The sequence below is a fragment of the Littorina saxatilis genome, linkage group LG4 (genome assembly GCF_037325665.1).
Source record: "Littorina saxatilis isolate snail1 linkage group LG4, US_GU_Lsax_2.0, whole genome shotgun sequence".
Taxonomy (NCBI): domain Eukaryota; kingdom Metazoa; phylum Mollusca; class Gastropoda; order Littorinimorpha; family Littorinidae; genus Littorina; species Littorina saxatilis.
The window spans coordinates 63,067,457-63,090,416 of NC_090248.1; the positions used below are offsets into that span (position 1 = coordinate 63,067,457).

Sequence of the window (22,960 nt, forward strand, 5' to 3'; positions counted from 1 at the left end):
AAAACAGCGACAGAGGGCATGAAGAAAGACATGGGGAATGTATCGGCTGTTTGACAAGACGTCCGTGTTGCTTTGGGATTACAGCGGGTTTTTTTTAAGGGTATGATCAGGGTTATTGCAAATGGATTTGACTTATTTTGTACATGAAACACATTTTGGGATCAAGTCATTCGAGGGTCATGGGGATCATGAACTTGTTTTGTATTTACCAGGAAAGGTTTAAAATACAAGCACGGACGGTCGCGCGTCCGACCCAGTCGTTCACCACGCACGCTCATGTATGCACGTGAACGCACGCGCGCACGAACACTGATTTTGAAGAAAAGTGAACATAATCTAGCGTGTGTACAGTGGACGGATGAGCGTAATAAGACCCCGTGTTAAACTCAAGACGATCCACAGTTCGCAAATTGCCCACACCCATTTCCGACGACATGCACATAAAATGCAAAACACTAAACGACCGCGCTCCCCGCAATCGTCTGTATGCAAAACGAATGCAAGAAAGAAAGAAGCGATAGTTAACACGCCATATTATCGTCTACAACCCTTTCCCCCAAAACCAAGCTTGGAATAGCTTGAATAATTTGCCGACGAAACTGTGCTGATTCGACGGTTTTCTCTGCTCGCAAATGGGATGACGTTAACCTCGTCGTTTGCTAGGGATGTATGTATTCTTCGTCGTCGTCGTCTTCTGCTTCTTTTTTATGTGCGTTTGTATTTGGATTTGAACTTTTCTGTTTTGTGGACATTTGGTGTTCAGTCAGTTTGGACATGACCGTGCACGGGTACTCTCTCTCTCTCTCTCTCTCTCTCTCTCTCTCTCTCTCTCTCTCTCTCTCTCTCTCTCTCTCTCTCTCTCTCTCTCTCTCTCTCTCTCTCTCTCTCTCTCTGTGTGTCTCAGTCTGTTTCTCTCTCTCTCTCGCCTTTTCTCTCTCTCTCTCTCTCTCTCTCTCTCTCTCTCTCTCTCTCTCTCTCTCTCTGGCCCCCCTCACCTCACAATAAAACAGTTTTGCAAATATTCACTAGCCATACCCCTTCCCTCCACACAAGGACCATACCCTACAATCAGGCAGACAAGTCTTATGAGAGTTACTCCGAGGTCAACTGAGGTCGACCCCCTCGGACACGTCAACTCTACCGACTAATTTTACACTGATGGGAAACACCTCGTGCAAATGAGCCACACACCGTCTATATCCTCCTTCCCTCCCCCTTCCCTGTCCTCCCGTAGACATCAGTTCTCGGTCGTTTGGCCTGGGCAGCCTTAATCCTCCTCACCTCCCAAAATGGACCCCAACATGACGTCAGTGTGTGACATCACAGCTTGGTGTCTTAACGACTGTTTTGAGGAGTTGTGGCTTTAGCATTGTTACGACGCGCGAAAATGAGTGTCCGCCTCGTTACCCTTCAAAAATGTTTACCATGACAACATATCTATGTTTTTGTATTTTTTGTTGTTGTATGTGTTTGTTTGTGATTTTGTTGAGTCACTTGAGAAAAAGTGACTCTATGTAATCGGTCAGTGTTAGTCTGTCCGGCCGGCCGGCCGGCCGTCCGGCCGGCCGGCCGGCCGTCCGGCCGGCCGTCCGTAGACACCACCTTAACGTTGGACTTTTCTCGGAAACTATCAAAGCGATCGGGCTCATATTTTGTTTAGTTGTGACCTCCAATGACCTCTACACTTTAACGATGGTTTCGTTGACCTTTGACCTTTTTCAAGGTCACAGGTCAGCGTCAAAGGAAAAATTAGACATTTTATATCTTTTCTCGGAAACTATCAAAGCGATCGGGCTCATATTTTGTTTAGTCGTGACCTCCAATGACCTCTACACTTTAACGATGGTTTCGTTGACCTTTGACCTTTTTCAAGGTCACAGGTCAGCGTCAAAGGAAAAATTAGACATTTTATATCTTTGACAAAGTTCATCGGATGTGATTGAAACTTTGTAGGATTATTCTTTACATCAAAGTATTTACATCTGTAGCCTTTTACGAACGTTATCAGAAAAACAAGGGAGATAACTAGCCTTTTCTGTTCGGCAACACACAACTTAACGTTGGGCTTTTCTCGGAAACTATAAAAGTGACCGGGCTCAAATTTTATGTGAACGTGACTCATTGTGTTGTGAATAGCAATTTCTTCCTGTCCATCTGATGCCTCATATAATATTCAGAACTGCGAAAGTGACTCGATCGAGCGTTTGCTCTTCTTGTTTGTTTGTTGTTTTGAAAGGTTGGCTTTCTTGTGTATTGATCCATGCGTCACTCCTTACAGCCAGCCTGCCATATCAACGCTCTTTAGCAGAATACTTACGATTGCGACATGATACTACAGATCGATGTACAAGGCAGAAGTTAATTCATCTGATTCTGCCTGAGGCAACGACACTTTGTCTCTGTCAGCCTGAGGAATGAGTGTGTTGCGGTCGTGTCACAACATGACTTGTGTCCAGATGTACTTCTCACTGGTCAGCTCGTTAGGATTAATGACAGTTGGTCACGAATGTTAATGAATGAGGTCAACAGGACAGGGTGTTTAGCTGTAGGGATCAAGTTGACACGAATGTTAATGAATGAGGTCAACAGGACAGGGTGTTTAGCTGTAGGGATCAAGTTGACACGAGAATTGCTTCGTGTTATTTGATAGAGGTTCTTTTTTTGTGACAAAAAAACCTCTAGCGTCGCAGAAGTACAAGTATAGTGTTATTGTGAAGTGATTGGCATGAAGACATTCCGCGTTTATTAAGCTTCCAATGTTATCCCCCCCCACCCCCCACCATCCCCCCACCACCCCCCCCCTTGTCATCCCTTTCCTAATTTAATTAACAAAAAAAATGATCAGCAAGGTCAGTTTTTAAATTACACTGTGAGAATTTCAATCATGTTCGAGTTCCTAACCGACATATTGAAACGAAGAAAACAAAAGGCTGTAATCTCTGCAAAATGTAAAATAAAATAAAAGAGAGAGAGACACACACAGAGACAGAGACAGGCAGGCAAGACGGAAGGCAATCAAGTAGGCAGGCAGACACACACACACACACACACAGACCGTCAGACAGGCAGTTAAAAAGTACATGTTCAAGCATAACACTAACAGACATACCGACACTCTTAGAACCTAAAGTTTTCACGAAACAGTGGAGCCACCAACCTCCATTTTAATTGCTAAACTCGGCAGCAAACTGCAAAATGGCCCTAATTTCTCTCTCTGTTGTTTGTGGTGCTGATTCAACATTTGGCAGGAATTGAAGACACGACAGTCATTCTTTACTTTCTCTTCTCCGCCTACGTTTCCTCTGCCCGCGAACCTCATTTCGTCACCCTGTTGTTAATGGGTTAACTCAATAGATCGGAACTTGGACATTGTTTTTTTTTCTATTTCTGTTCAACCCCGCGATCGAAAGTCAAGATTTGCTTCATGGAAAGAAGAATGGGGTCGTGTGGGTGTTCAGAACACTGCTTTGTGAAACGGTGACTGAAATAGAAGCTTTTTGAAATGCTAAGACACTGCTTCGTAATGGACACCAGTGTCAATCTGCTTAATTAATTTGGTGAATACATGTTTTACCGGTTTGTACAGAAATCAGCCAGGCTGTAGAATGGAGGGGGGATGTACGGAGAGGGGGGGGGGGGGGTTGTAGCTAAGTGATAGTCTTATCCCAGGTGAAAGTCAGGACAGATGCGAGGCGGTCAACGTGATCGTGCAGGCAGGCGAGTGACGGTACCTTGAAACCTTCAGAAAAACGACAACAAGTGCAGAAAGAACCACAGGTATCTTAAAAACAACTAATCCCAAACCTGCAGTGGCGTACTGCGAACTATTAGACCCCACCGTGCGTCGGTTGGAGGTCAAACATGGAGCGGAAGCGCCGACCCCGACCCCTGCAGCCGAGTTCGATTACAACCACTTTCAATCGCCTAATGTTTGACCCCTCTCTCCCCCAGCCCCGTTTGACCAGGCGGACAAAGTAGCCCGTGTCGGTCAAAGCACTTGTAAAGGGACGGACCTCATCTTCGTTTTCACGTGCTCTGGGTTAAAAGTTAAAACAATATCCTATGAGAGAGATGGATGGATGGCTTATTGTATAATCACTGAATTGATTTTGGAGAAAGAGAGAGAGAGAGTGTGTGTGTTTGTGTGTGTGTGTGTGTGTGTGTGTGTGTGTGTGTGTGTGTGTGTGTGTGTGTGTGTGTGTGTGTGTGTGTGTGTGACTAGGTGGGGGGTGGGGATGGGGGAGGTTCCATGGATGTGAGTTTTCTACTCCTTTTTTGTGCCCCGTCTTTGAGGCTCCATTGCAACATAATCGGGGTTGATAGTTTTGTCAATATTTGCTCGTGAAATTTCTGAACGGGCTTGGATTTTGTGTGTGGTACGTAATGATGACACCACTGGACCTTCAACATTACACGACACTGGCTGTTTGCACACAAGCCCGGGCATTTTCCAAATGATTACGTAGGCTCGAGAATGCATTTAACTGCAGTCTGGGAAACAATCATTTCTGAATGAAATGTTATAACAGTTTCTTGTTCTTCTTATCTCCAGTCTCTTGTTCCTATTCTTATAATTTGCAACATTTTTGGAACGAAACAGGCGCCTAGTCTGTTTCGACAAACACTGTCGGATCCCTTCAATATTGATGATGCTTGCTGTCACATTGTAGGAACCCCCTCCCTCGAAAAAACAACAATAACAACAACAACAACAAACAAAATGCTTAGATGCTCTTCTTCATTAATAACAGAAGTAAGTTTCAGAAAGGTCTGTTAAAACTTTGCTGACGGTGCGAACTTTCAAGAAGGGAGGGTGATCGCTTTAAGCGCAGTGGACGACGGTGTGCGGGAGTTTGCCTTCAACCTGCTCCGTCGCTGTCTGCAATTCCTGTCCACTGTTTCGCTGGACATGCCGACGTTGTGGTCAGGAGTTTTTGTGCTACGATCAAGTTTCTTGTCTGGAGGAATTTTTACAGCGTCAGGTTTTTTGCCTTTCTTTTGTTTTGCTGTTTGTTTTATTTCATTCACAGTTTGTGTGCGTGTGTTTTTCTCTTTCATTCGTTTGTTTCCTTGTTTCTGATCTGTATTGCTTTTTTGGGGGTCTTTCTCTGTGTGTCTCTCTCTCACACAGACTTGCACACTCTCTCTCTCTCTCTCTCTTTCTCTCTCTTTTTCTCTCTCTTTCTCTCTCTTTCTCTCTCTCTCTTTCTCTCTCTCTCTTTCTCTCTCTCTCGATCTGTCTCCTTCACGATCTGTATCCTTTTCTCTCTCTCTCTTTCTCTATCTCTCTCTCCCCCCCCCCCCCCCCCCCCCCCCCCCCCCCGCCCGCCCCCCCCCCCCCCCCCCCCCCACATGCGCACCCTTATCTCTCTCGCTCTCTCTCTCTCGCTCTCTCTCTCTCTCGCTCTGTCTCTCTCTCTGTCGCTCTCTCTCTTTCGCTCTCTCTCTCTTTCGCTCTCTCTCTCTCGCTCTCTCTATCTCTCTCTCTCTCTCTCTTGCTCTCTCTCACTCTCTCGCTCTCTCTCGCACTTTCTCTCTCTCTCTCGCTCTCTCGCTCTTTCTCTCTCTCTCTTGCTCGCTCTCTCAGTCTCTCTCTCTCTCTCTCTCTCAGTCTCTCTCTCTCTCTCACTCTCTCTCTCTCTCAGTCTCTCTCCCTCTCTCTCTCTCTCTCTCTCTCTCTCTCTCTCTCTCTCTCTCTCTCTCTCTCTCACTTCACCAACCACTGTATTTACCATGGTGTAATTTTATCCCAAGTACTTTTCCATCGTTTCCGCTTTCTATATGTTTTGCGTGTGTGTTTCTACCGCCTGTCACATTATGATGGGCATTACTGGGCAACATATCACCGGACAGTGTGTTTTGCTGTTTGGACAGAAAGCCCAGTGGAATCTGCCTATCTGTGTGCGTTTGAATTTCTCTTCCGCGGTAGCAAAACTAGACTGCATATTTATATGATCGCCTGGGATTTTTGTGTAAAAAATGTTGTTACCTTCCCTCTTTCCTTTCCTTTCCTCCCTTTTAACAATGTTGTATTTGCATTTTTGTGAGCAGAAGTTTTCCCATAAAAGTTTATTTGCATGTGAAGTAATCTGACAATGCTATTTTCGCAACGGTGCATCTGAATTTTCAGTTTCCTGTTGAATCAGATTTGTGTTATGTCGATGAACAATTTTTAAATGACCAATTTCTCCTTAGCCGTTGCAGCCTCGTGTTGGATTATTGGACGATGACATCAATTTTATTTTCAGTTGATTGTGACATCGTTTGATGTTGTTGACATATATATGTCCTTACATTGCTTCATTTGATAGTCAGGTTATATATGACAGTGAATTTTATTTACATTACATGAGGTTGTCGTTTTGAACTCATCATGTTGGCTTTTTGATATTGCTGACATGTTTTGGAAAACGCAATTGTCTCATTGTCGGATAATCTGGCGACGATGATCATTGAACGAGGTCTTTCAATGCCAGTGAGGGCCAGTGAGGGAGATGATTTCTCAGGAGACGTAACTCGCTTCTTTCGATCTAACGACCCAACATCCTCCCCTCGCCAAGAAAGTGTCATATTTTTATGAAGGGATTGATTGTATATTTTGCGAGTGTTTCAGCGGAGGCAGTCACTTGAATGAGTGTGTGCATAATCGGTCGGTTGATCTTGCTGCATGACAGCCTTGACAGACGTGAGAAAAACCGTTGGTTCTTTTCACTGAAGTGGGGGTTAGTTCACAAAACAGGAGCAAGTTGGCTGAATAGAAGGATTCCTTTGGAAAGATAGATGAATCTGTGTTTATTTCTGCGGGTTTGAACAAGTTTAGGAGCTGAATAGATAAGTTTTAGAGAGATAGGTTTGCGTTTGTTTTTCTAACTTTAAAACATTGTGCGATCTAGAGAGTTCAGTCTTTATTTCTATGAATTGAAGTAAGTTTACGAAATATGAATGGCTGTGTATTTATTTCAATGAATTGAAGCAAGTGTACGGACAAGAGAGATACAGTTTGTGTTTATGTCTGCAAATTGAAAGAAGATTAACAAAGAGAAAGGCAACTGTTTATTTTAAGCTTCGTCAGTGAAATTTGGGACGGGAGGGCAACAGTCCTTCGGCGCTTTGAGGGAAAGGTAGTTCAGGGTGAAAAGAAAGCCTGCTATTCCTTCATTAAATATTGAAATTGAGGACGAGATTTAGCGATTAGAGATGATGTTTGAAAATTGACACGTTCATGTCTTTGTGAAAACAGATTAAGAGAATGCTTAGGAGATAATGCTTGAACGTTTATCTGTACATGTCTATGTTTGAAAAGATATATTTAGTGTGTAACTTCAGCCTTCAGGGAAAAAAACACGTTTAAGCCGCTTTCTACTTCGTTTTACTGGAGCAAATGCAATCCGTGTTTAGATCACTTAGTCAACAGTTGGCAACGTTTAGGAAAAAGGCGTAGCAAGTTGGTATTTACTTCGGCGAATTAGCACCAGTATAGGAGAAAACAGGAGCAAGTTGATTGAAGAGAAGTTCAGGTGTGCGTGTTTACTCCTGTCAAACACTCAACCGTAAAGGAGCCAGAGTGTTGACAACAAGAAAATAGTCTTACTCACGTCCGTCAATGTGAACCGAGTGGTTCAGAAGAGGGGACACAGAGAGGGTATTTACTTGAGTGGCATACAGTCCTACGATGGTGAAAACATCGTGATGGAACTGAAGGAGTCGAATCCTTATTCTTTCTTCTTTTTTTCGTTCACTGTAGTTAAACCTTCAGTCCAGAATAAGATACAAAAATAAAATGAAAATAAAGAATAAAAGGGAAAGGACGCCGTCTTCTTCGGGTCTTGTTTGCACCGGAAATGGTTTGGTCTGCATTGGAGTTGGTAAAATTGGTGAACCTGCAACACTTTGTTATTGAGGCTTTGAAGAAGAGCATGTCGTGTTCTGCCATCTGCTCTTTGAGACCACACAAACACCTGGGTACAGGAACGAGCTTCAGCTACTTAATTGTACGTAATTTGGGTGTTGAGGTGGCTATTTTTGTCGCCCGTTACGTTTGCGTCGCCAATTATGATGTCGCCCTTGACGGGGTCACCAATTACCGGCGCGCAGAAGTGGTCGAAGTTGAACCTGTCAGTGTTATAACGGTACAAGCAGTGTGGTTACACCACCACAAAAGTATAGTGTAGTGCGGAGTGGAGTAGCGTAGAGGAGTGTATGAGAACGCGGAAGAGCGGTGACGAAGTGTGTTGAATTATTAGCGGTTCAATGATCTATAGCGAGCGAGCCACTTAGCGAGTGAGTGTGTGTGTGTACATGTCAACTTGTTCTTCCTGCCAACTTTTCGTCAGCGCGTGGCGAGGTAAGAGAATTTTTTACTTTCTGGTCACCATATCCTCAGTTGTCCACACAAAAAAATGAGCACACACAACTTTTCAAATAGACAGAGTACTAATGTTAAAACTTAATTACAAACAGCCACACATTCAACTCTCTCTCTCTCTCTCTCTCTCTCTCTCTCTCTCTCTCTCTCTCTCTCTCTCTCTCTCTCGACTAACCGAAAGCATGGACGGACGCGCACGCTTGCAAGCATGCACGTGTGTGTCTGTGTGCGTGTGTGTCTGTGTCTGTGTTTCTGCATCTATATTAAAGGCACAGTAAGCCTCCCGTAAACCATCACAGAGCTCCCCGAGCGTCTAAATACAGTACAAGCATACTTCCATTTGAACGCTCACCGAACGGGAACATCCTGGCTGCTTTCTGTCGAGCGTGAGACATTTTCCAAGAATTTATTTTCGTGGACTTGGCCCTGAAGAACAATGGCGCCTCGTTTTTGCGCTAGACCTAACTTTTAAAATCTAAATAATAAATTGACAGCTTGTTACACAAACATTCTTTAATCATAAAAGAATTCGTTTTTCATCAAGACAAGATCAGAACAATTCGAAGTTGTGAAAGTTTAAAAAAAGAAAAGCCCTGAAGCAGGGTCACGCAAGGGTCGTAGCAGACGACGGCCCGGTTTATCAGTTCAAATCGCCGTTCCTCACAACAGTCAAAAGCCATCGCTAGAGTTCTGATCTTGTGAGCCACAGCCGTTGTTTCGTGCATAAAAAACGTGCTATTGTAGATAAGCTCACGTCGAGTCGCATTCAAATGACTAACTATGACGATTGCATTGTGAAAAGGGGGAAAACTGGATCACACGGGTTCACGATGGCTCAGGGGTAAGATAAACCACGCAAAAATAAATTCTTTGAAAATTGTTCGCTCTTTACGGAGGGCACCTAGGATGTTCTCAATTGGTGAGTGTTTAAATGAAAGGGTGTTTGTACTGTGTGTAAAAGCCTGACCGTATCTGTGATGGTTTACGGGAGGCTTACTCTGCCTTTAATGTGTTATAGTGGGCAAGTGTTATGCTCACTGTGGGCTGTGGAAACTGAGTCCTAAAATGTCGAAGATTTTACGAAATCGATGAATTTGCATACGTACAAAACCCCGTATGTCTGGACTTAATCAATTAATTTTGGGCAAAGAGCCCAACCCCACTAAGCACCTATGTAACTGGCTTTTTGGAAAGTTTGAAAAGCACACAGTATAGCCTATCTGGTAAGTTCACCTCTAGACTCCCCCAATCTAAGTAATCGTGTCAGGCCCATTTGGGGCTGTCGGTTCATTCCAGTGTCTCCCGTCTTTGACTTGTGTCTGTGGGTTCGGTTAATCGATAATGGTAGGTGCTTGTTAGTTGGGCAAGGACTCACGCACAAGCATGCTAATGCATATGTTTCTGAGAGGGTGGGAGAGAGAGACAGACAGACAGACAGAGGGAGGGAAATTAGAGAGAACTGAGAGAGAGTTTGGTTAATCGATCGGGGTAGGTGGTTGTTAGTTGGGCAATGACTCACGTACGAACATGCTAATGCATATGTTTCTGAGATGGGGGGGGGGGGGGGACAGAGAGAGAGAGGGGGGGAGAGGGAGAAAGAGAGAGAGCAGGATAAGGGATAAGGATAAGATTCATATTATTCCTGTGAGGTTACCCTCATGAAAATTCGGGCTGCTTTCTCCCTGGGGAAAGCGAGCTGCCATACAGTATACGGCGCTACCCATTTTGTTTATTTTTTCCCTGCCTGCGTGTATTCATGTTTCCAAGCCCTGACACTTTCGCTGTCAACTTGGGTTCTTTGTCGTGCGCATGCGTGCACACGGGGGTGTTCGGACACCGAGGAGAGTCTGCACAAAGCTGACTCTGGGAAATAAATCCCTCGCCGAACGTGGGGATCGAACCTACGCCGATAGCGACGATTTGTCTTGAAGCCAGCGCCGCTACTGACTGAGCTATTTCCTCGCCCCAAGAACAAGCGCAGAGCAATTTCTCCTAAGAAATACTGTTTTATTAGTCTGTGAGTTTCGCAGCTGATGTACAAAACTTTCTGTATACAAATTTGAAGCAAATTATCTGGGGTAAAACACACAGTTAAATAGTTGTAAACGAAAAGGTTGCGGGCAGCATCGCTTGAAGTACACAAGGCACCAACTGAATTGTCTTCCGTGATGATATGGTTTGCTTTTCGAGACGAAGGGAACCATGCGCTGGGACTGTCTCTGTTTCTCCCTTTGTCTCAGTATGTCTGTCTTTCTCTCTTTCTACCTCCCTCTCTCTCTCTCTCTCTCTCTCTCTCTCTCTCTCTCTCTCTCTCTCTCTCTCTCTCTCTCTCTAAAACTCTGAGGAAACAAGGTTTACAAATGAATACCATCCCTGTTGGTATCCCGTGTCTTTAAAATTCCATCCAGTCGCCGTTCTGCCCCAAGATGTAGCATCATAAGGATGCCTCGGCCTCCGATCCCGGTTGCTGGGTGTCGGCAGCTGAAGGTTGATCCCGTGTGTTCCCAGCTTCTTGGGCGGAGGCGACCAAGCTGTCAAAGGTGAGGTGATAGATCACGTCGGTTTGTGTACCTACCTTCGAGGTCAATGTCACCTGAGAACTTGCTCACGACTCTAAGGCTTTCTGTGTCTAGGTCTGGGCGAGTTGTCTTGATTTTGATACCGTTGTGTATTCGCAAAAACTGTAGGTTTTTGCTTTGATACTGTACGTCTTGTGTATAAGTCCACTGATGGTCGGTCGTATGTCGTAACAGAGAGGGGGACGTTATATAGAGGTACGAAATACTAAGAAAAAGAGAGAAAAATAATCCGTCACAGATAAAATGGTCGTAATTTTGAGAGAGCCGTAAATTAGAGGGGTCGTTAAGGGAGGTACCACTGTAATTCATCGAAACATCCGATAATGGTTAATGAGTAATGGCTAATGATTGATGTATTTGGATTTAGCTAATAAGGTTGGTAACAGTTACTAATGAGGAACTGGCAGGTCGAATATATTGTCACTGTTGAAGTTGTTTTTGGTGCTGCTTGTGTATCAGGATACCACGTGTTCTGGGCATTTGCACTAAGCAGTGGGTATCTTGCAAAATGTGGACTCCAAATGGTGGCTGTATTTAATTTATTTTCTTCAAAGCATGCAGACACTGAAGACCTCCTGTGTTGACTTTTACATAAACACAACATCAAATTTCCGTCATAAAAAGTTCAAAACAATCATTTTGCAGTCGGTGTTTTAATGTTGTGAATCTTCCCACATAACTGTCAGCCACCACAGCGTGATGCAACTACACTCAAACGCACGCATGCACGCACAGTCTCTATCTCACTCTGTCAAAATGTTTGTCTGTCTTGGTATCTCTCTGTCCAACCTATCCCGAAATCTGTCTCTTTTTCTCCCCTTGTATGTCTGTCTCTCTATCTCCATCAGTCCCTCCTTCCCTACTCTCTCTCTCTCTCTCTCTCTCTCTCTCTCTCTCTCTCTCTCACCCCCCCTCTCTCTCCACCCTCTCTCTCTCTCTCACCCCCCCCCTCTCTCACTCCACCTCTCTCTCTCTCACCCCCCCTCTCTCTCTCCACCCTCTCTCTCTCTCTCACCCCCCCTCTCTCTCTCTCTCTCACCCCCCCCCCCCCCCCCCCCCCCCATCGCCCCCACATTTATCCCTCCTTCGCACGATCTGCGCACAAATAAATGTCAGCAACGATACGCTTCATCGACTTGCCTGCACCATCTAAACATCGTGCCAATGTCATCGATTGAGACTCAGTTTATACCTGCTTGTGCAACTCTCAGATCGCTGTCCCTGTTTGCTTTGATCTTTGAAGTGCATCTCGTTGAACTAATCGATGCGTGTGTATTGCTTTGGTGGGCGAATCTTATCTGATCTTAGAGATGGAGATGTGCGTGTTCTGGTGCGGATTTCTTGGTGGTCTTCCTCGCAGTGTTGGAAATATGCTTGTGTTTAAAATTGCTTTGTTTGTTTGTTTTTTTTTGTTTTTGTTTTTTTGCAACCGCCCCAAAAAATCCTTGTTTTCCAATCTTTTTTTCTTTATTTGGTGTTTAACGTCGTTTTCAACCACGAAGGTTATATCGCGACGAGGGAAAGGGGGAGATGGGATAGGGGAAAGGGGGGAGATGGGATAGAGCCACTTGTTAAGTGTTTCTTGTTCACAAAAGCACTAATCAAAAAATTGCTCCAGGGGCTTGCAACGTAGTACAATATATGACCTTACTGGGAGAATGCAAGTTTCCAGAACAAAGGACTAAACATTTCTTACATACTGCTTGACTAAAATCTTTACAAACATTGACTATATTCTATACAAGAACCACTTAACAAGGGTTAAAGGAGAAACAGAATCCGTTAGTCGCCTCATACGACATGCGGGGTGCAGAGAAATAAGGATGTGGAAAAGAAGACTTTTGGTAAGTGAAATAAAGGTGATGGATCCAGTCAGGTAGAAATAAGACAACAAGAAAAGAATTGGAAAACTGCAGGGAATAGTAGGGAGAGTTTTCTTGGAAGGAAATATAGATGAAAGGACTGGTAAGGCAGAAATAAGACAAAAGAAGAGAAGAAACAGAACCGTTAGTCGCCTCTTACGACATGCTGGGTAGCATCGGGTAAATTCTTTCTAGTCCCAACCAATATGGGACTCCCCCTAACCCGCGGGGGGTCTTGTTTTCCAATAGACGTCTGGAAATATTTAAATTTTGGTGTGGAGTTTCTAAATGAAAATTGACGAAAACTGTGTTGAAATCTCTCTGCATGCAATAACATTTCGTAAACACTCTAAATCTGTCCAATTGTAAGCTCGTATATACTTTAGATGTGTGTAAGTACGGTACTGAGAAACAGTTCACTGAACATTAAATTAAAGTTTTAACATTGAAAAATACGGACGTTCTCTTTCTTTATTTGGTGTTTTACGTCGTTTTCAACCGTTCAAGGTTATATCGCGACGGAGGGAAGGGGGGAGATGGAATAGAGCCACTTGTCAATTGTTTCTTGTTCACAAAAGCACTAATCAAAAATTTGCTCCAGGGGCTTGCAACGTAGTACAATATATGACCTTACGGACGTTCTCGTGAGATCGTTTTGAAGTATGAATTTATTAGTGTGGTCGTGTGAAAATGCATATAGATATACATGCTTGATTGATCGTCGGTGCGTGATGTGCGTTTGCTTTGATGCGTGAACCTGCTGTAATTCGGTGGATGTTGATACGCTCGGTTTATTGCGTGATTGGCATCTTGTGAATGTGATAGATATGAGTGTGCCTCTGGCGGTCGAGAACATTAATGAGCATGTAAAGTCAGATCTTTACCCCATCATTCGCTGCGAATGTGTGCCTCGTGGGTGTTCGGGATGTTTGAACTGTGTTCGTTCTCAAAGTGAGAACTCGGGTGATTTGCAGGGCGTGTCTGTCTGCCTGTCCGTCTGTATGTATGTTCGTCCGCCTGTCCGTCCGTCTGTCTGAATGCATTTATGTTTGCTTGTCTGCTTATCGACTTGCGTGCGGGATAAGCATTTGCATATTTCTGTGAGTCTTTCGACATTCTGATCGTCCACAAATGCAATTCAGTGTTGAAATAAGCTATTCAGATGTTAAAATAAGCTATTCAGATGTTGCACATTGAAAAAAATTAAAAGAAGACTCCAAAGGCTTTAAAACGTTAAACTTTACGCACATGCAGGGCAGTGACACGGCATCGTTCTGAAAGTCGAACAAAAGAAATTAGCAAGTAATGGAGAGTAATTGGACAGAGAAGAGAAATGCTGTGGAATGGCGACGGAAAGGGGGCGGGGGGGGGGGGGGGGGGAGGGGGTGGTAGAAAAACTAGGTTTACGATGATAGCAGCTCTTGTCTGCAGCTCTGTGCGTGTGGCATTGTGACTGGGGCTTTTAACAGTTAGCAGGTGTAGACTTGTACCTGGGATGGCGCTAGCGCTACAGGTGCACAAGATGGATGGAAGGTGAAAGTCAAGGATCAAACCTTGGACAGGTAAACACCCGCCCTCATTCTTTAAACACTTGCTTACCTGTGTATAACCAGATGCCAAACCGCCCCCCCCCCTTTCCCAACCCCCGTCTTCCTCATCCAGCTGGCTCTACCATTCACAACCCAACCAGCCCCCACCCCCATGCCCTGCACCCAAGCCAGCTTCGTACCCTCTACTTCTCTTGTCGTGTATCATTATACACAACGTAAGCCCGATGAATCAGACACGGTTAGAGGATGGGGGGTACTGTTTCTTGGATTTAAAAAAAAAAAATCAGAGATGGGGAGAGAGAAACTCAGAGATAGAGAGAGAGGGGGTGAGAGAGAGAGCGAGCGAGCGTGCGTACTGGTGGGCTCTAATGCACATCGCACGCACACTGACTTCCATGCGCGCACACCAATGTATAAAATCCCAACAAAACTGTTGTTCTTACTCCAACACAAAAAGAACCTTTTAAAACAGCGCTCCATCAATTCCCCGTTCTGTCTCATTAACTGGGCCCTCCAGGCGTTGTCTGCTCCGATTACCGGTGGCTAAAACGGCTCATTGTCCATAGCCTCATAGGGGATGGTGGATGTGTCTGATCGGCATGATAACACTCATCCCAGTCGCCTTAGTTGTGTTTTTACAGGGACCACACCTACAGACTGATTACACCCAGGTCTGCTCAACATGTAGGGAGGGATGCCGCCTTGTCACGTGCCAATTTTACAAGTGATGTGATGTAATACGTACGTGGCAATGAAATGTACATGAAGTTGCATCTATGTCCGTTTTTGGTTTGCGGTTTTCCTTGCGGACCACTCTTTATGTCTGTCTCTGTCTCTCTCTCTCTCTCTCTGCCTCTGTCTGTCTGGCTGGCTCTCTCTCTCTCTCTCTCTCTCTCTCTCTCTCTCTCTCTCTCTCTCTCTCTCTCTCATATCAAATCAAGGAACTGGGGTTTTCTTCTTTGGCCCATGCATTAGGATTTAGCCCCTCCCCTCTCTCTCTCAACTCTCCCCTCTCTCTCCCTCTCTCTCAACTCTCCTCTCTCGCTCAACTCTCCCCTCTCTCTCTCTGTCTCTCCCTCTCAATCTCTGTCTCTCACTCTACCCCCCCCCCCCCTCCCCTCTTCAGTTCTCCGTCTTGCGCAAATGGACTGTACTTACAGTGATGAATGCAGTTTCACCTCCTTGCTGTCGGGCGTAACATTTCGAGTTTTGTGCAGCTGGCTCTACCACACAAATATATGTTGTACAATTCTGTTTTCTCTCCCGTGGTAGTTGTATCTTTACAGCATGAACGGTGATGTTCCGCTGGTCATATATATGTCATTGACGATTTTATACATTAATTTTCTGATATGATCTACGGAATAATAGCTCTGGTGCCGTACCGCCGATTCGTTTCGCTTTATTATCCATTGCGCCCTAGGGGATCCAGGGTATCACATGCCGACACCAGCCGCACGTGCCCACTGAAACCCTCTCCGAACACAGGCACAGGAAAAGAAAGATTTTTCTTGATAGTTTGTGAAAATGCGGCAAATTATGAATTTATTGCACACGTTTTCGCTACAGGTAAAGTTACAAAGTAGGAATAGTTTATGTTCTAGAAAGAAGGAACGAAAGAAAGATTGAAAGAAAGGATGAGTGAATGAATTAATGAATGAACTAATGAAAGACAGAATGAATGAATGAATGAAAGAAGGATCGAAGGAAGGGAGGAAGTTTGTCAATTCAACTTACGGCAGACCTCGACATCTTCGTGTTGGAACACGGCAGATCATTACTGCTTTAAACCCTGACTATCTGTAGTCTTACGATAGATTTTGCAGACTAATTACTTCTAGCGCCTGTGTGGAGATGCTTAAAAAAGTGAAGTGAGGCCGCGATGATTTCATTTGTGGGACAGGCTTGTAAACGGTCGGCATCGAGAGTAGAACATAAATCTTGGTGTTACATCGCTGTCTTGCCTAATACGCCGCAGATGGCTGCAGCGCTGGAATATTTCAGTGGTCTGCCCATGATAGAGCGAAAATCAGTCTGACCAGTGCGGAAGTTTAGTTTTGAATCGTGTGAGGCGAGTTGCATGGAACAGCTGACTGATAGTGAGTGTATTATTGTGTTTTTCATCGCATTGAGGTAACCAGCTTGCCGAAGACAGCCACTTATCTCTCCCTTCTTCTGGTTTCCGCCTCTTGAGGTTGTTTTTTTCTTCCTAACAGATGTTTGGTTTGCATGTAACTCAGGTTTTTGTTCATAGGGGAGTTTTTGCTTCGCACGATTTGCGTGTAACTCTGAGTGCAGACGAAAGTGCAATGTTCGACACCAGTTGCGGTTGGCAAATGTGTGCAGCTGGAGGCTTCCTGATGAGAGTGAGGTTTATGTAAGTTCTCACAATCTTCGAAAGATCATCCTTTGTGTGTTTGAATGCCGGTCTTGATTTCACAACGGAATTGTGATCAGAAGGGTTTATGTAAGCTTTGGGTATCTCCAAAGACACGTATTTGTGTGTTTGATTGCCGGTTCTGATTTTACGACAGCATTCTCTTGGATTGTGTGCGTTGTTTATTTTTGCTGGAAACTTCTGGTTAGCGTCCCGTTAGTGTAAGCGTGTGTGTTGTGTGTGTGTGTGTGTGTCAGTGTGTGTGTGTGCGTGCGCGGATCATCTTAGGCTCAGCTTTATTTAGTTAAAACGTCGTTCAGTGCTTTTACCATTGCAGTTTTGTTGTTTTAATCGTTAGTATTCAGCATACATCGACTTTAAATAGACGATTTTCGGAAATAACTCTGTCGGGTTGGTATGTGTTGTGGAAGAGTGAGCTTTTCTTGCGGCACCTCTGCCAAACATTGGAGGGGCCAATCACTAGCTAGAGGTGTGTCAGTCAAACACATAGGCGGGAGCACGTGTTTCCAACACTCCCGTCGCTAGTGATTGGCCCCTCTAACACATACACTCCCGTCGCTAGTGATTGGCCCCTCTAACACATACACTCCCGTCGCTAGTGATTGGCCCCTCTAACACATACACTCCCGTCGCTAGTGATTGGCCCCTCTAACACATACACTCGTACTCCCGTCGCTAGTGATTGGCCCCTCTAACACATACACTCCCGTCGCTAGTGATTGGCCCCTCTAACACATACACTCGTACTCCCGTCGCTAGTGATTGGCCCCTCTAACACATACACTCCCGTCGCTAGTGATTGGCCCCTCTAACACATACACTCGTACTCCCGTCGCTAGTGATTGGCCCCTCTAACACATACACTCCCGTCGCTAGTGATTGGCCCCTCTAACACATACACTCCCGTCGCTAGTGATTGGCCCCTCTAACACATACACTCCCGTCGCTAGTGATTGGCCCCTCTAACACATACACTCCCGTCGCTAGTGATTGGCCCCTCTAACACATACACTCCCGTCGCTAGTGATTGGCCCCTCTAACACATACAAACCCGTCGCTAGTGATTGGCCCCTCTAACACATACAAACCCGTCGCTAGTGATTGGCCCCTCTAACACATACACTCCCGTCACTAGTGATTGGCCCCTCTAACACATACAAACCCGTCGCTAGTGATTGGCCCCTCTAACACATACACTCCCGTCGCTAGTGATTGGCCCCTCTAACACATACACTCCCGTCGCTAGTGATTGGCCCCTCTAACACATACACTCCCGTCGCTAGTGATTGGCCCCTCTAACACATACACTCCCGTCGCTAGTGATTGGCCCCTCTAACACATACAAACCCGAGGGAGTTATCTTCGAAATTCGTCTATTGAGGATGCCGTTGTGCTTTTCTCCTGAGAAATTAGTGAGCTGAAGTATGACTCAAGCTGGTCAAATCCAGCCTCTTACCTCTCCTCTGAAAATGGTTTCCGTCCCATGATTTTTGCCACCCCCCCCCCCCCCCCCCCCCCTCCCGAAAGGGTGCCTCTTTTCATAGTGTGTTTGATTGTAGGCTTTGATTTCAGAAGCGAACTCTGTTGGGTTTTGTGACTGTGTTTATTTGTACAGGGATTGTGTGGTTAGAGCTCAGTTTTTGCAGTCTCAGGAGAAGTGTGGGTGTGCCTTCCGTGGTGATAGAGAACGGGTCGTCTCCAGTGCTGACTGAACGGTGAAGTAGCGCTAGTTGCCACAATAGTGTTGCACTCGACCTGAAGAACTTCAAGAAGTGAACATCAAAGTACAACTGTTCATTATGTCTGAAATGAGATTTTATCTGTGATTATTACAAAGGCAGGGGAGATCCGGAACTCGAACTGTTTCGTTTCCTCTCGGAACATTTCTACACTCACGCAATCGTGGTTTTTTTTTCATCTGTCCCAGTGCACGCTTTCACAGCAAAGTGAAGTGTTTCTTTATTACCTCTAGTATGAATCAGCCTTCTTTTTATATAGTTCAGCACTTACGCGCACTGTTGTACTTTGTGGGTGCTCCTTTTGTGTGTAAAATACCCCTTTCAACGTCTTGACGGTTCGCGCCCAGTTCAACTCAAGGTCATTCTCACGAGAGCCGTTGTAATGGAGGCATGAGTAGAACGACGCCCTCCACTGTCAATTGTATTTTTCTACACTCTTCAAACGCGCGACTTTTTTTATTTAATTTGTTTTAATGTTTTTTTATGAATTGTTTTTTATGAGGACAATTGGTACTGTAATTGAAGACAGAAATATATGCATGATAATTATGGGTGAAGTACTGTGATTCTTTCTTCCCATCGTCTGCTTGGAAAGACACTGATTCGAGTGTTTAATTGGATCAGGGTGGTATGTTTACGCGTCCTGGTAATCAACTGCGAATGCACATTTTCATGTCATTCCAACAGCGAGACATGCAATGTGTTTGTTCCTTTACGTGAATTGCAGTACTGTTCCTTCTTTAAGTTAGGCTCTGAACTTTCTTATGTGGAAGCAACAGAAATATAGATTTCTCAGACCATCAGACTTTTCTTGTTCGTTTTAAGTGGAGAAGAATGTGTGCGCGAACATGTCTCACAACAATCTAAATGTGAGTAATTTACTTTTAGCTTCTAAGCTCATTATTAAAAAGAACGAAAAGTATAAATGCACCACTCTAAATCTGAGTACGTGCAAAGTGTAATGTATTAGAAACCACAAATGTGCACCTCTTTCAAATCTCAGAAACAGCTTTTTCAGCCTACATGAACCTCTTTAAAAGGTGTTAGTGTAACTTGTTAGACTCTCCTCACAGCTCATTAGTCCTGGCTAAACTTATTGTAGCCTGTGCGTTAAGTTGCTGCAGGCTGTGAATAAATACGAGCAGGTTTTACCTGAAGGTGATTTCGTCGAGGCGGAAAATCAGGAATAGGAACTTGACAGTTTTCTAACATAACAGGAAAAGGTTTGGCTTGGAAGAGGGGATAAGTTGAGTGTGTTGGCTTCATGACGTTCGTTACTTTATGGTTGTGGCCAAGTGGTTTGCGATTGCGCATGAGGAAGTATAGAAAGTGAAAATGTATCGTGCACAGAAGGTGGGATTCAACCAAATATTTTGCAAGGATATATTTCACTGCAGTTACTGGGCGGTGTCGGTTTGAATCGTGTTGTGAAGGTTAGTTGAGTCCAAGAGCTTTTCTTTTGTTGCAGCAGAGGTAGAATATATATTAGGGTGGGATATAAAGACAACAGTGCTCTCTTCAGTTGTTGTTGTTGTTGTTGTTGTTGTTGTTGTTGTTGTTGTTGTTGTTGTTAAAATAATAATAATAATAATGGTGATTTCTATAGCGCTTTCGAACACACAAAGCGCTTTACAAAAGCAATAACAACATCATTACCAGAATGACGCCATTGACGGAATAGAACACAATCATAAACACTTTACAACAAAACCAAAAACAAAACATAAATGTTACAAAAATCCAGAGGCTCTTACAGGAACGAACTCTCAGTATACACAACAATTATAATGCACACACACACACACACACACACACCCACACACACCCTTGTTGTTTTGTCAAGGAGCTGTTGTTACCGCTAAAACTGACGTTACAGAGATAGAAGATACTAGGAAAGGATACAATAACTATGTATTCTACTCTGAAGTTTGTAGTCGAACCGTGGTTTGTTTGTTTTTGATTTGTCGGTTTGTTGTTTTTTTACCCCTGAAACTGACATTGAGGTAGAGTATACTGGGGTAGGATTACAGACTTCAGTGTCTTGTGCTGTATGTAGTCCCAAGAGCTTTTACTACGCGGGAAACTCACACATTTAGGGGTAGAATATACTGGGAAGAATATAATGACTATGTTATACTCTGCAATCATAGTTTAAATGGCTTACGTCAGTACGACGGGGGCGTTTATTGACAGGTATGCTTTATTTGGAGCAGAACAGAATATCAGCATGCCGAGTTTAAGTTAGTGCAGACATGTGTTTCATGTGTACACTTCGAAAGAATTGAACAGCTGTGTTTGTATCGGATTGGTGTAAAAGGCTGACTGCCTTACGACCACAAAATATAATTTCTTTCTGTCGATCTTTTCTCCAAACGTATATATGCATAGAAGGAACATATTGTTGTTGTATTCGACGTTGACTACGATTTTACTGTGTGGGGTCAAAGTTTTTATGCTTGTTTTTCTTCCAAAAGTAAGTAGCTCGGACTTGGCTTATTGATTGTTGTGGTTTGTCTTGTCGAACACTTGTTATGAGTTGAAATTCTCTCTGTCTGTATGTATGTCTGTCTGTCTGTCTGTCTGTCTGTCTGTCTGTCTGTCTGTCTGTCTGTCTGTCTGTCTGTCTGTCTGTCAGTCAGTCTTTCTTTCTGTCAGTCAGTCTTTCTTTCTTTATTTAATTCTTTCTTTAATTCTTTCTTTCTTTCTTTCTTTCTCTTTTCTTTCTTTATTTTTTGTTCTTTTTTTTCTTTCTTTCTTTCTTTCTTTCTTTCTTTCTTTCTTTCTTTCTTTCTTTCTTTCTTTTGATCTTGTTTTTCTTTTTGGTCTTTTTTATCGTTTGCTTGACTGGTTGTTTGGTCAAAACTTTAAAACTGATACTGAGTTAAATGAGGACGTGTTTACGATTTGTGTCAGTTAAGGTATGAAAATGACTTTGTATTTCCGACATAGCGTATAGCGGACAACTAGGACATATAAAGGTGTCATGTACTCCGAAGATAAAAAGATAAGAAGAAAATGCATTTGCATGATGTACCTTTCAATACTGGGCTTTGCCTTGCCCTACTCTTGTATTATGCTTCACTGTATTTATATTCAGCCTTCTTACATGCGCTTGAACAACTCGTCGCTGTTGAAGTCTTTTTTATGTCGTTTGGTTATCCTTTAAAAGACGCAGAAGTAGGTTAATAATTGGTTGAGCCCGTCTTTTCTTTCAAAGCTTTTAACTTGATGACATCAGTTCGCAATTTCTTTTTAAAAATTTTAACGGGAAGTATAAAAAGACAAGTAAGAGAAAGGGAAATAGTTGAAACACGTGAAGAAGAAAAGAAAACAAGGGGTAGTCACTACTAGTGTTAACTCTAGCTGATCAAGGAAGAAGAAACAAGGGGTAGTGTTAACTCTAGCTGATCAAGGAAAAAGAAACAAGGGGTAGTGTTAACTCTAGCTGATCAAGGAAGAAGGAAAAAGTAGGCTAGAGGAGACGTCCGACCTGTGTGGAACTCTAGGTCACACTAATTACTTTGTTTTATTTACACGACTGGGTTTTTTTCTTTTGCAGTATCATATACGGTGGGGGTTTTGGTGAAACTCTTTGTGCGACACTTGCTTTCCCTCTATTCTCCCTCCCCCGCCCCCCTTCCTCTCTTTCTTTCTCTCTCTCTCTCTCTCTGTCTCTCTCTCTCTCTCTCTCTTTGTCTCTCTCGCTCGCTCTCTTTCTCTCGCTCTCTCTCTCTCTCTCTCTCTCTCTCTCTCTCTCTCTCTCTCTCTCTCTCTCTCTCTCTCTCTCTCTCTCTCTCTCTCTTGATTTGTGGTCTACAGTGTGGCAGAGAGAGAGAGAAAGAAGGAGAGAGAAAGAGAGAGACGCCAGGTTCCCCCCCCCCCCTTTCCCTTAAACCTAGACGACACCGTTACACACCGTTCGCCGAATTTCAAATGACAACCGACACCCGAACCAGAACCTCTTTTATGTTTCGACAGAGGTTAGCATTTATTCAAATGCGCGTTGTATTTCAAAAATACCTCACTCCCCGTGTAGACCTTGTAACCCACGATAGCTCTTGAGTTGTGGTGTGAGTCCAAGTGGAAATGTACTTTTGTCCAATGTAAAACCCTTGACAGATCTGTTGTGGTATGCACGATCTTTTTACACGAGAAGGAACGTGTCTTGAAGTTCAAGAAGCTGTGCGTATCTAACGCACAGTAAGTGGCAGAGGTTCAATGTCACGTTCCGTTTTGAAACTGCCTAACCTACCTGTCGCCGACAATGTTAAAGACGGAAAAGATTTGTATCTTGACGTGAGAGGAAACAGCATGCAGTGGGGAGGACATCAGCGTGTAAGCTTATCTTTACAACAGGAAATGATACAAGCGGAAAACAGTGTGTATTACGAATAGTGTGTGACTACGGGGTTGAATTAAAATTACAGGCGGATTGAAAAGGTCAGAAAATTCGAGGATTATTCTTTG

At 44.0% G+C, this 22,960-nt stretch overlaps 1 protein-coding gene across 4 annotated transcripts in view; it reads left to right on the plus strand.

Annotated features, from left to right (window-relative positions):
* LOC138965333 (actin-associated protein FAM107A-like) overlaps positions 1-22,960 on the plus strand; it is a 92,866-nt gene that overhangs the window by 38,049 nt on the left and 31,857 nt on the right. The window contains exon 1 of one of the 4 annotated variants that reach the window (XM_070337469.1): positions 8,217-8,344. The exons of the other annotated variants lie outside the window; for them this stretch is intronic. The gene's annotated coding sequence lies outside the window, so the exon portion shown is untranslated. Of the gene's footprint in view, positions 1-8,216; positions 8,345-22,960 lie in introns of those variants that run through there. 4 annotated transcript variants of the gene reach the window in all.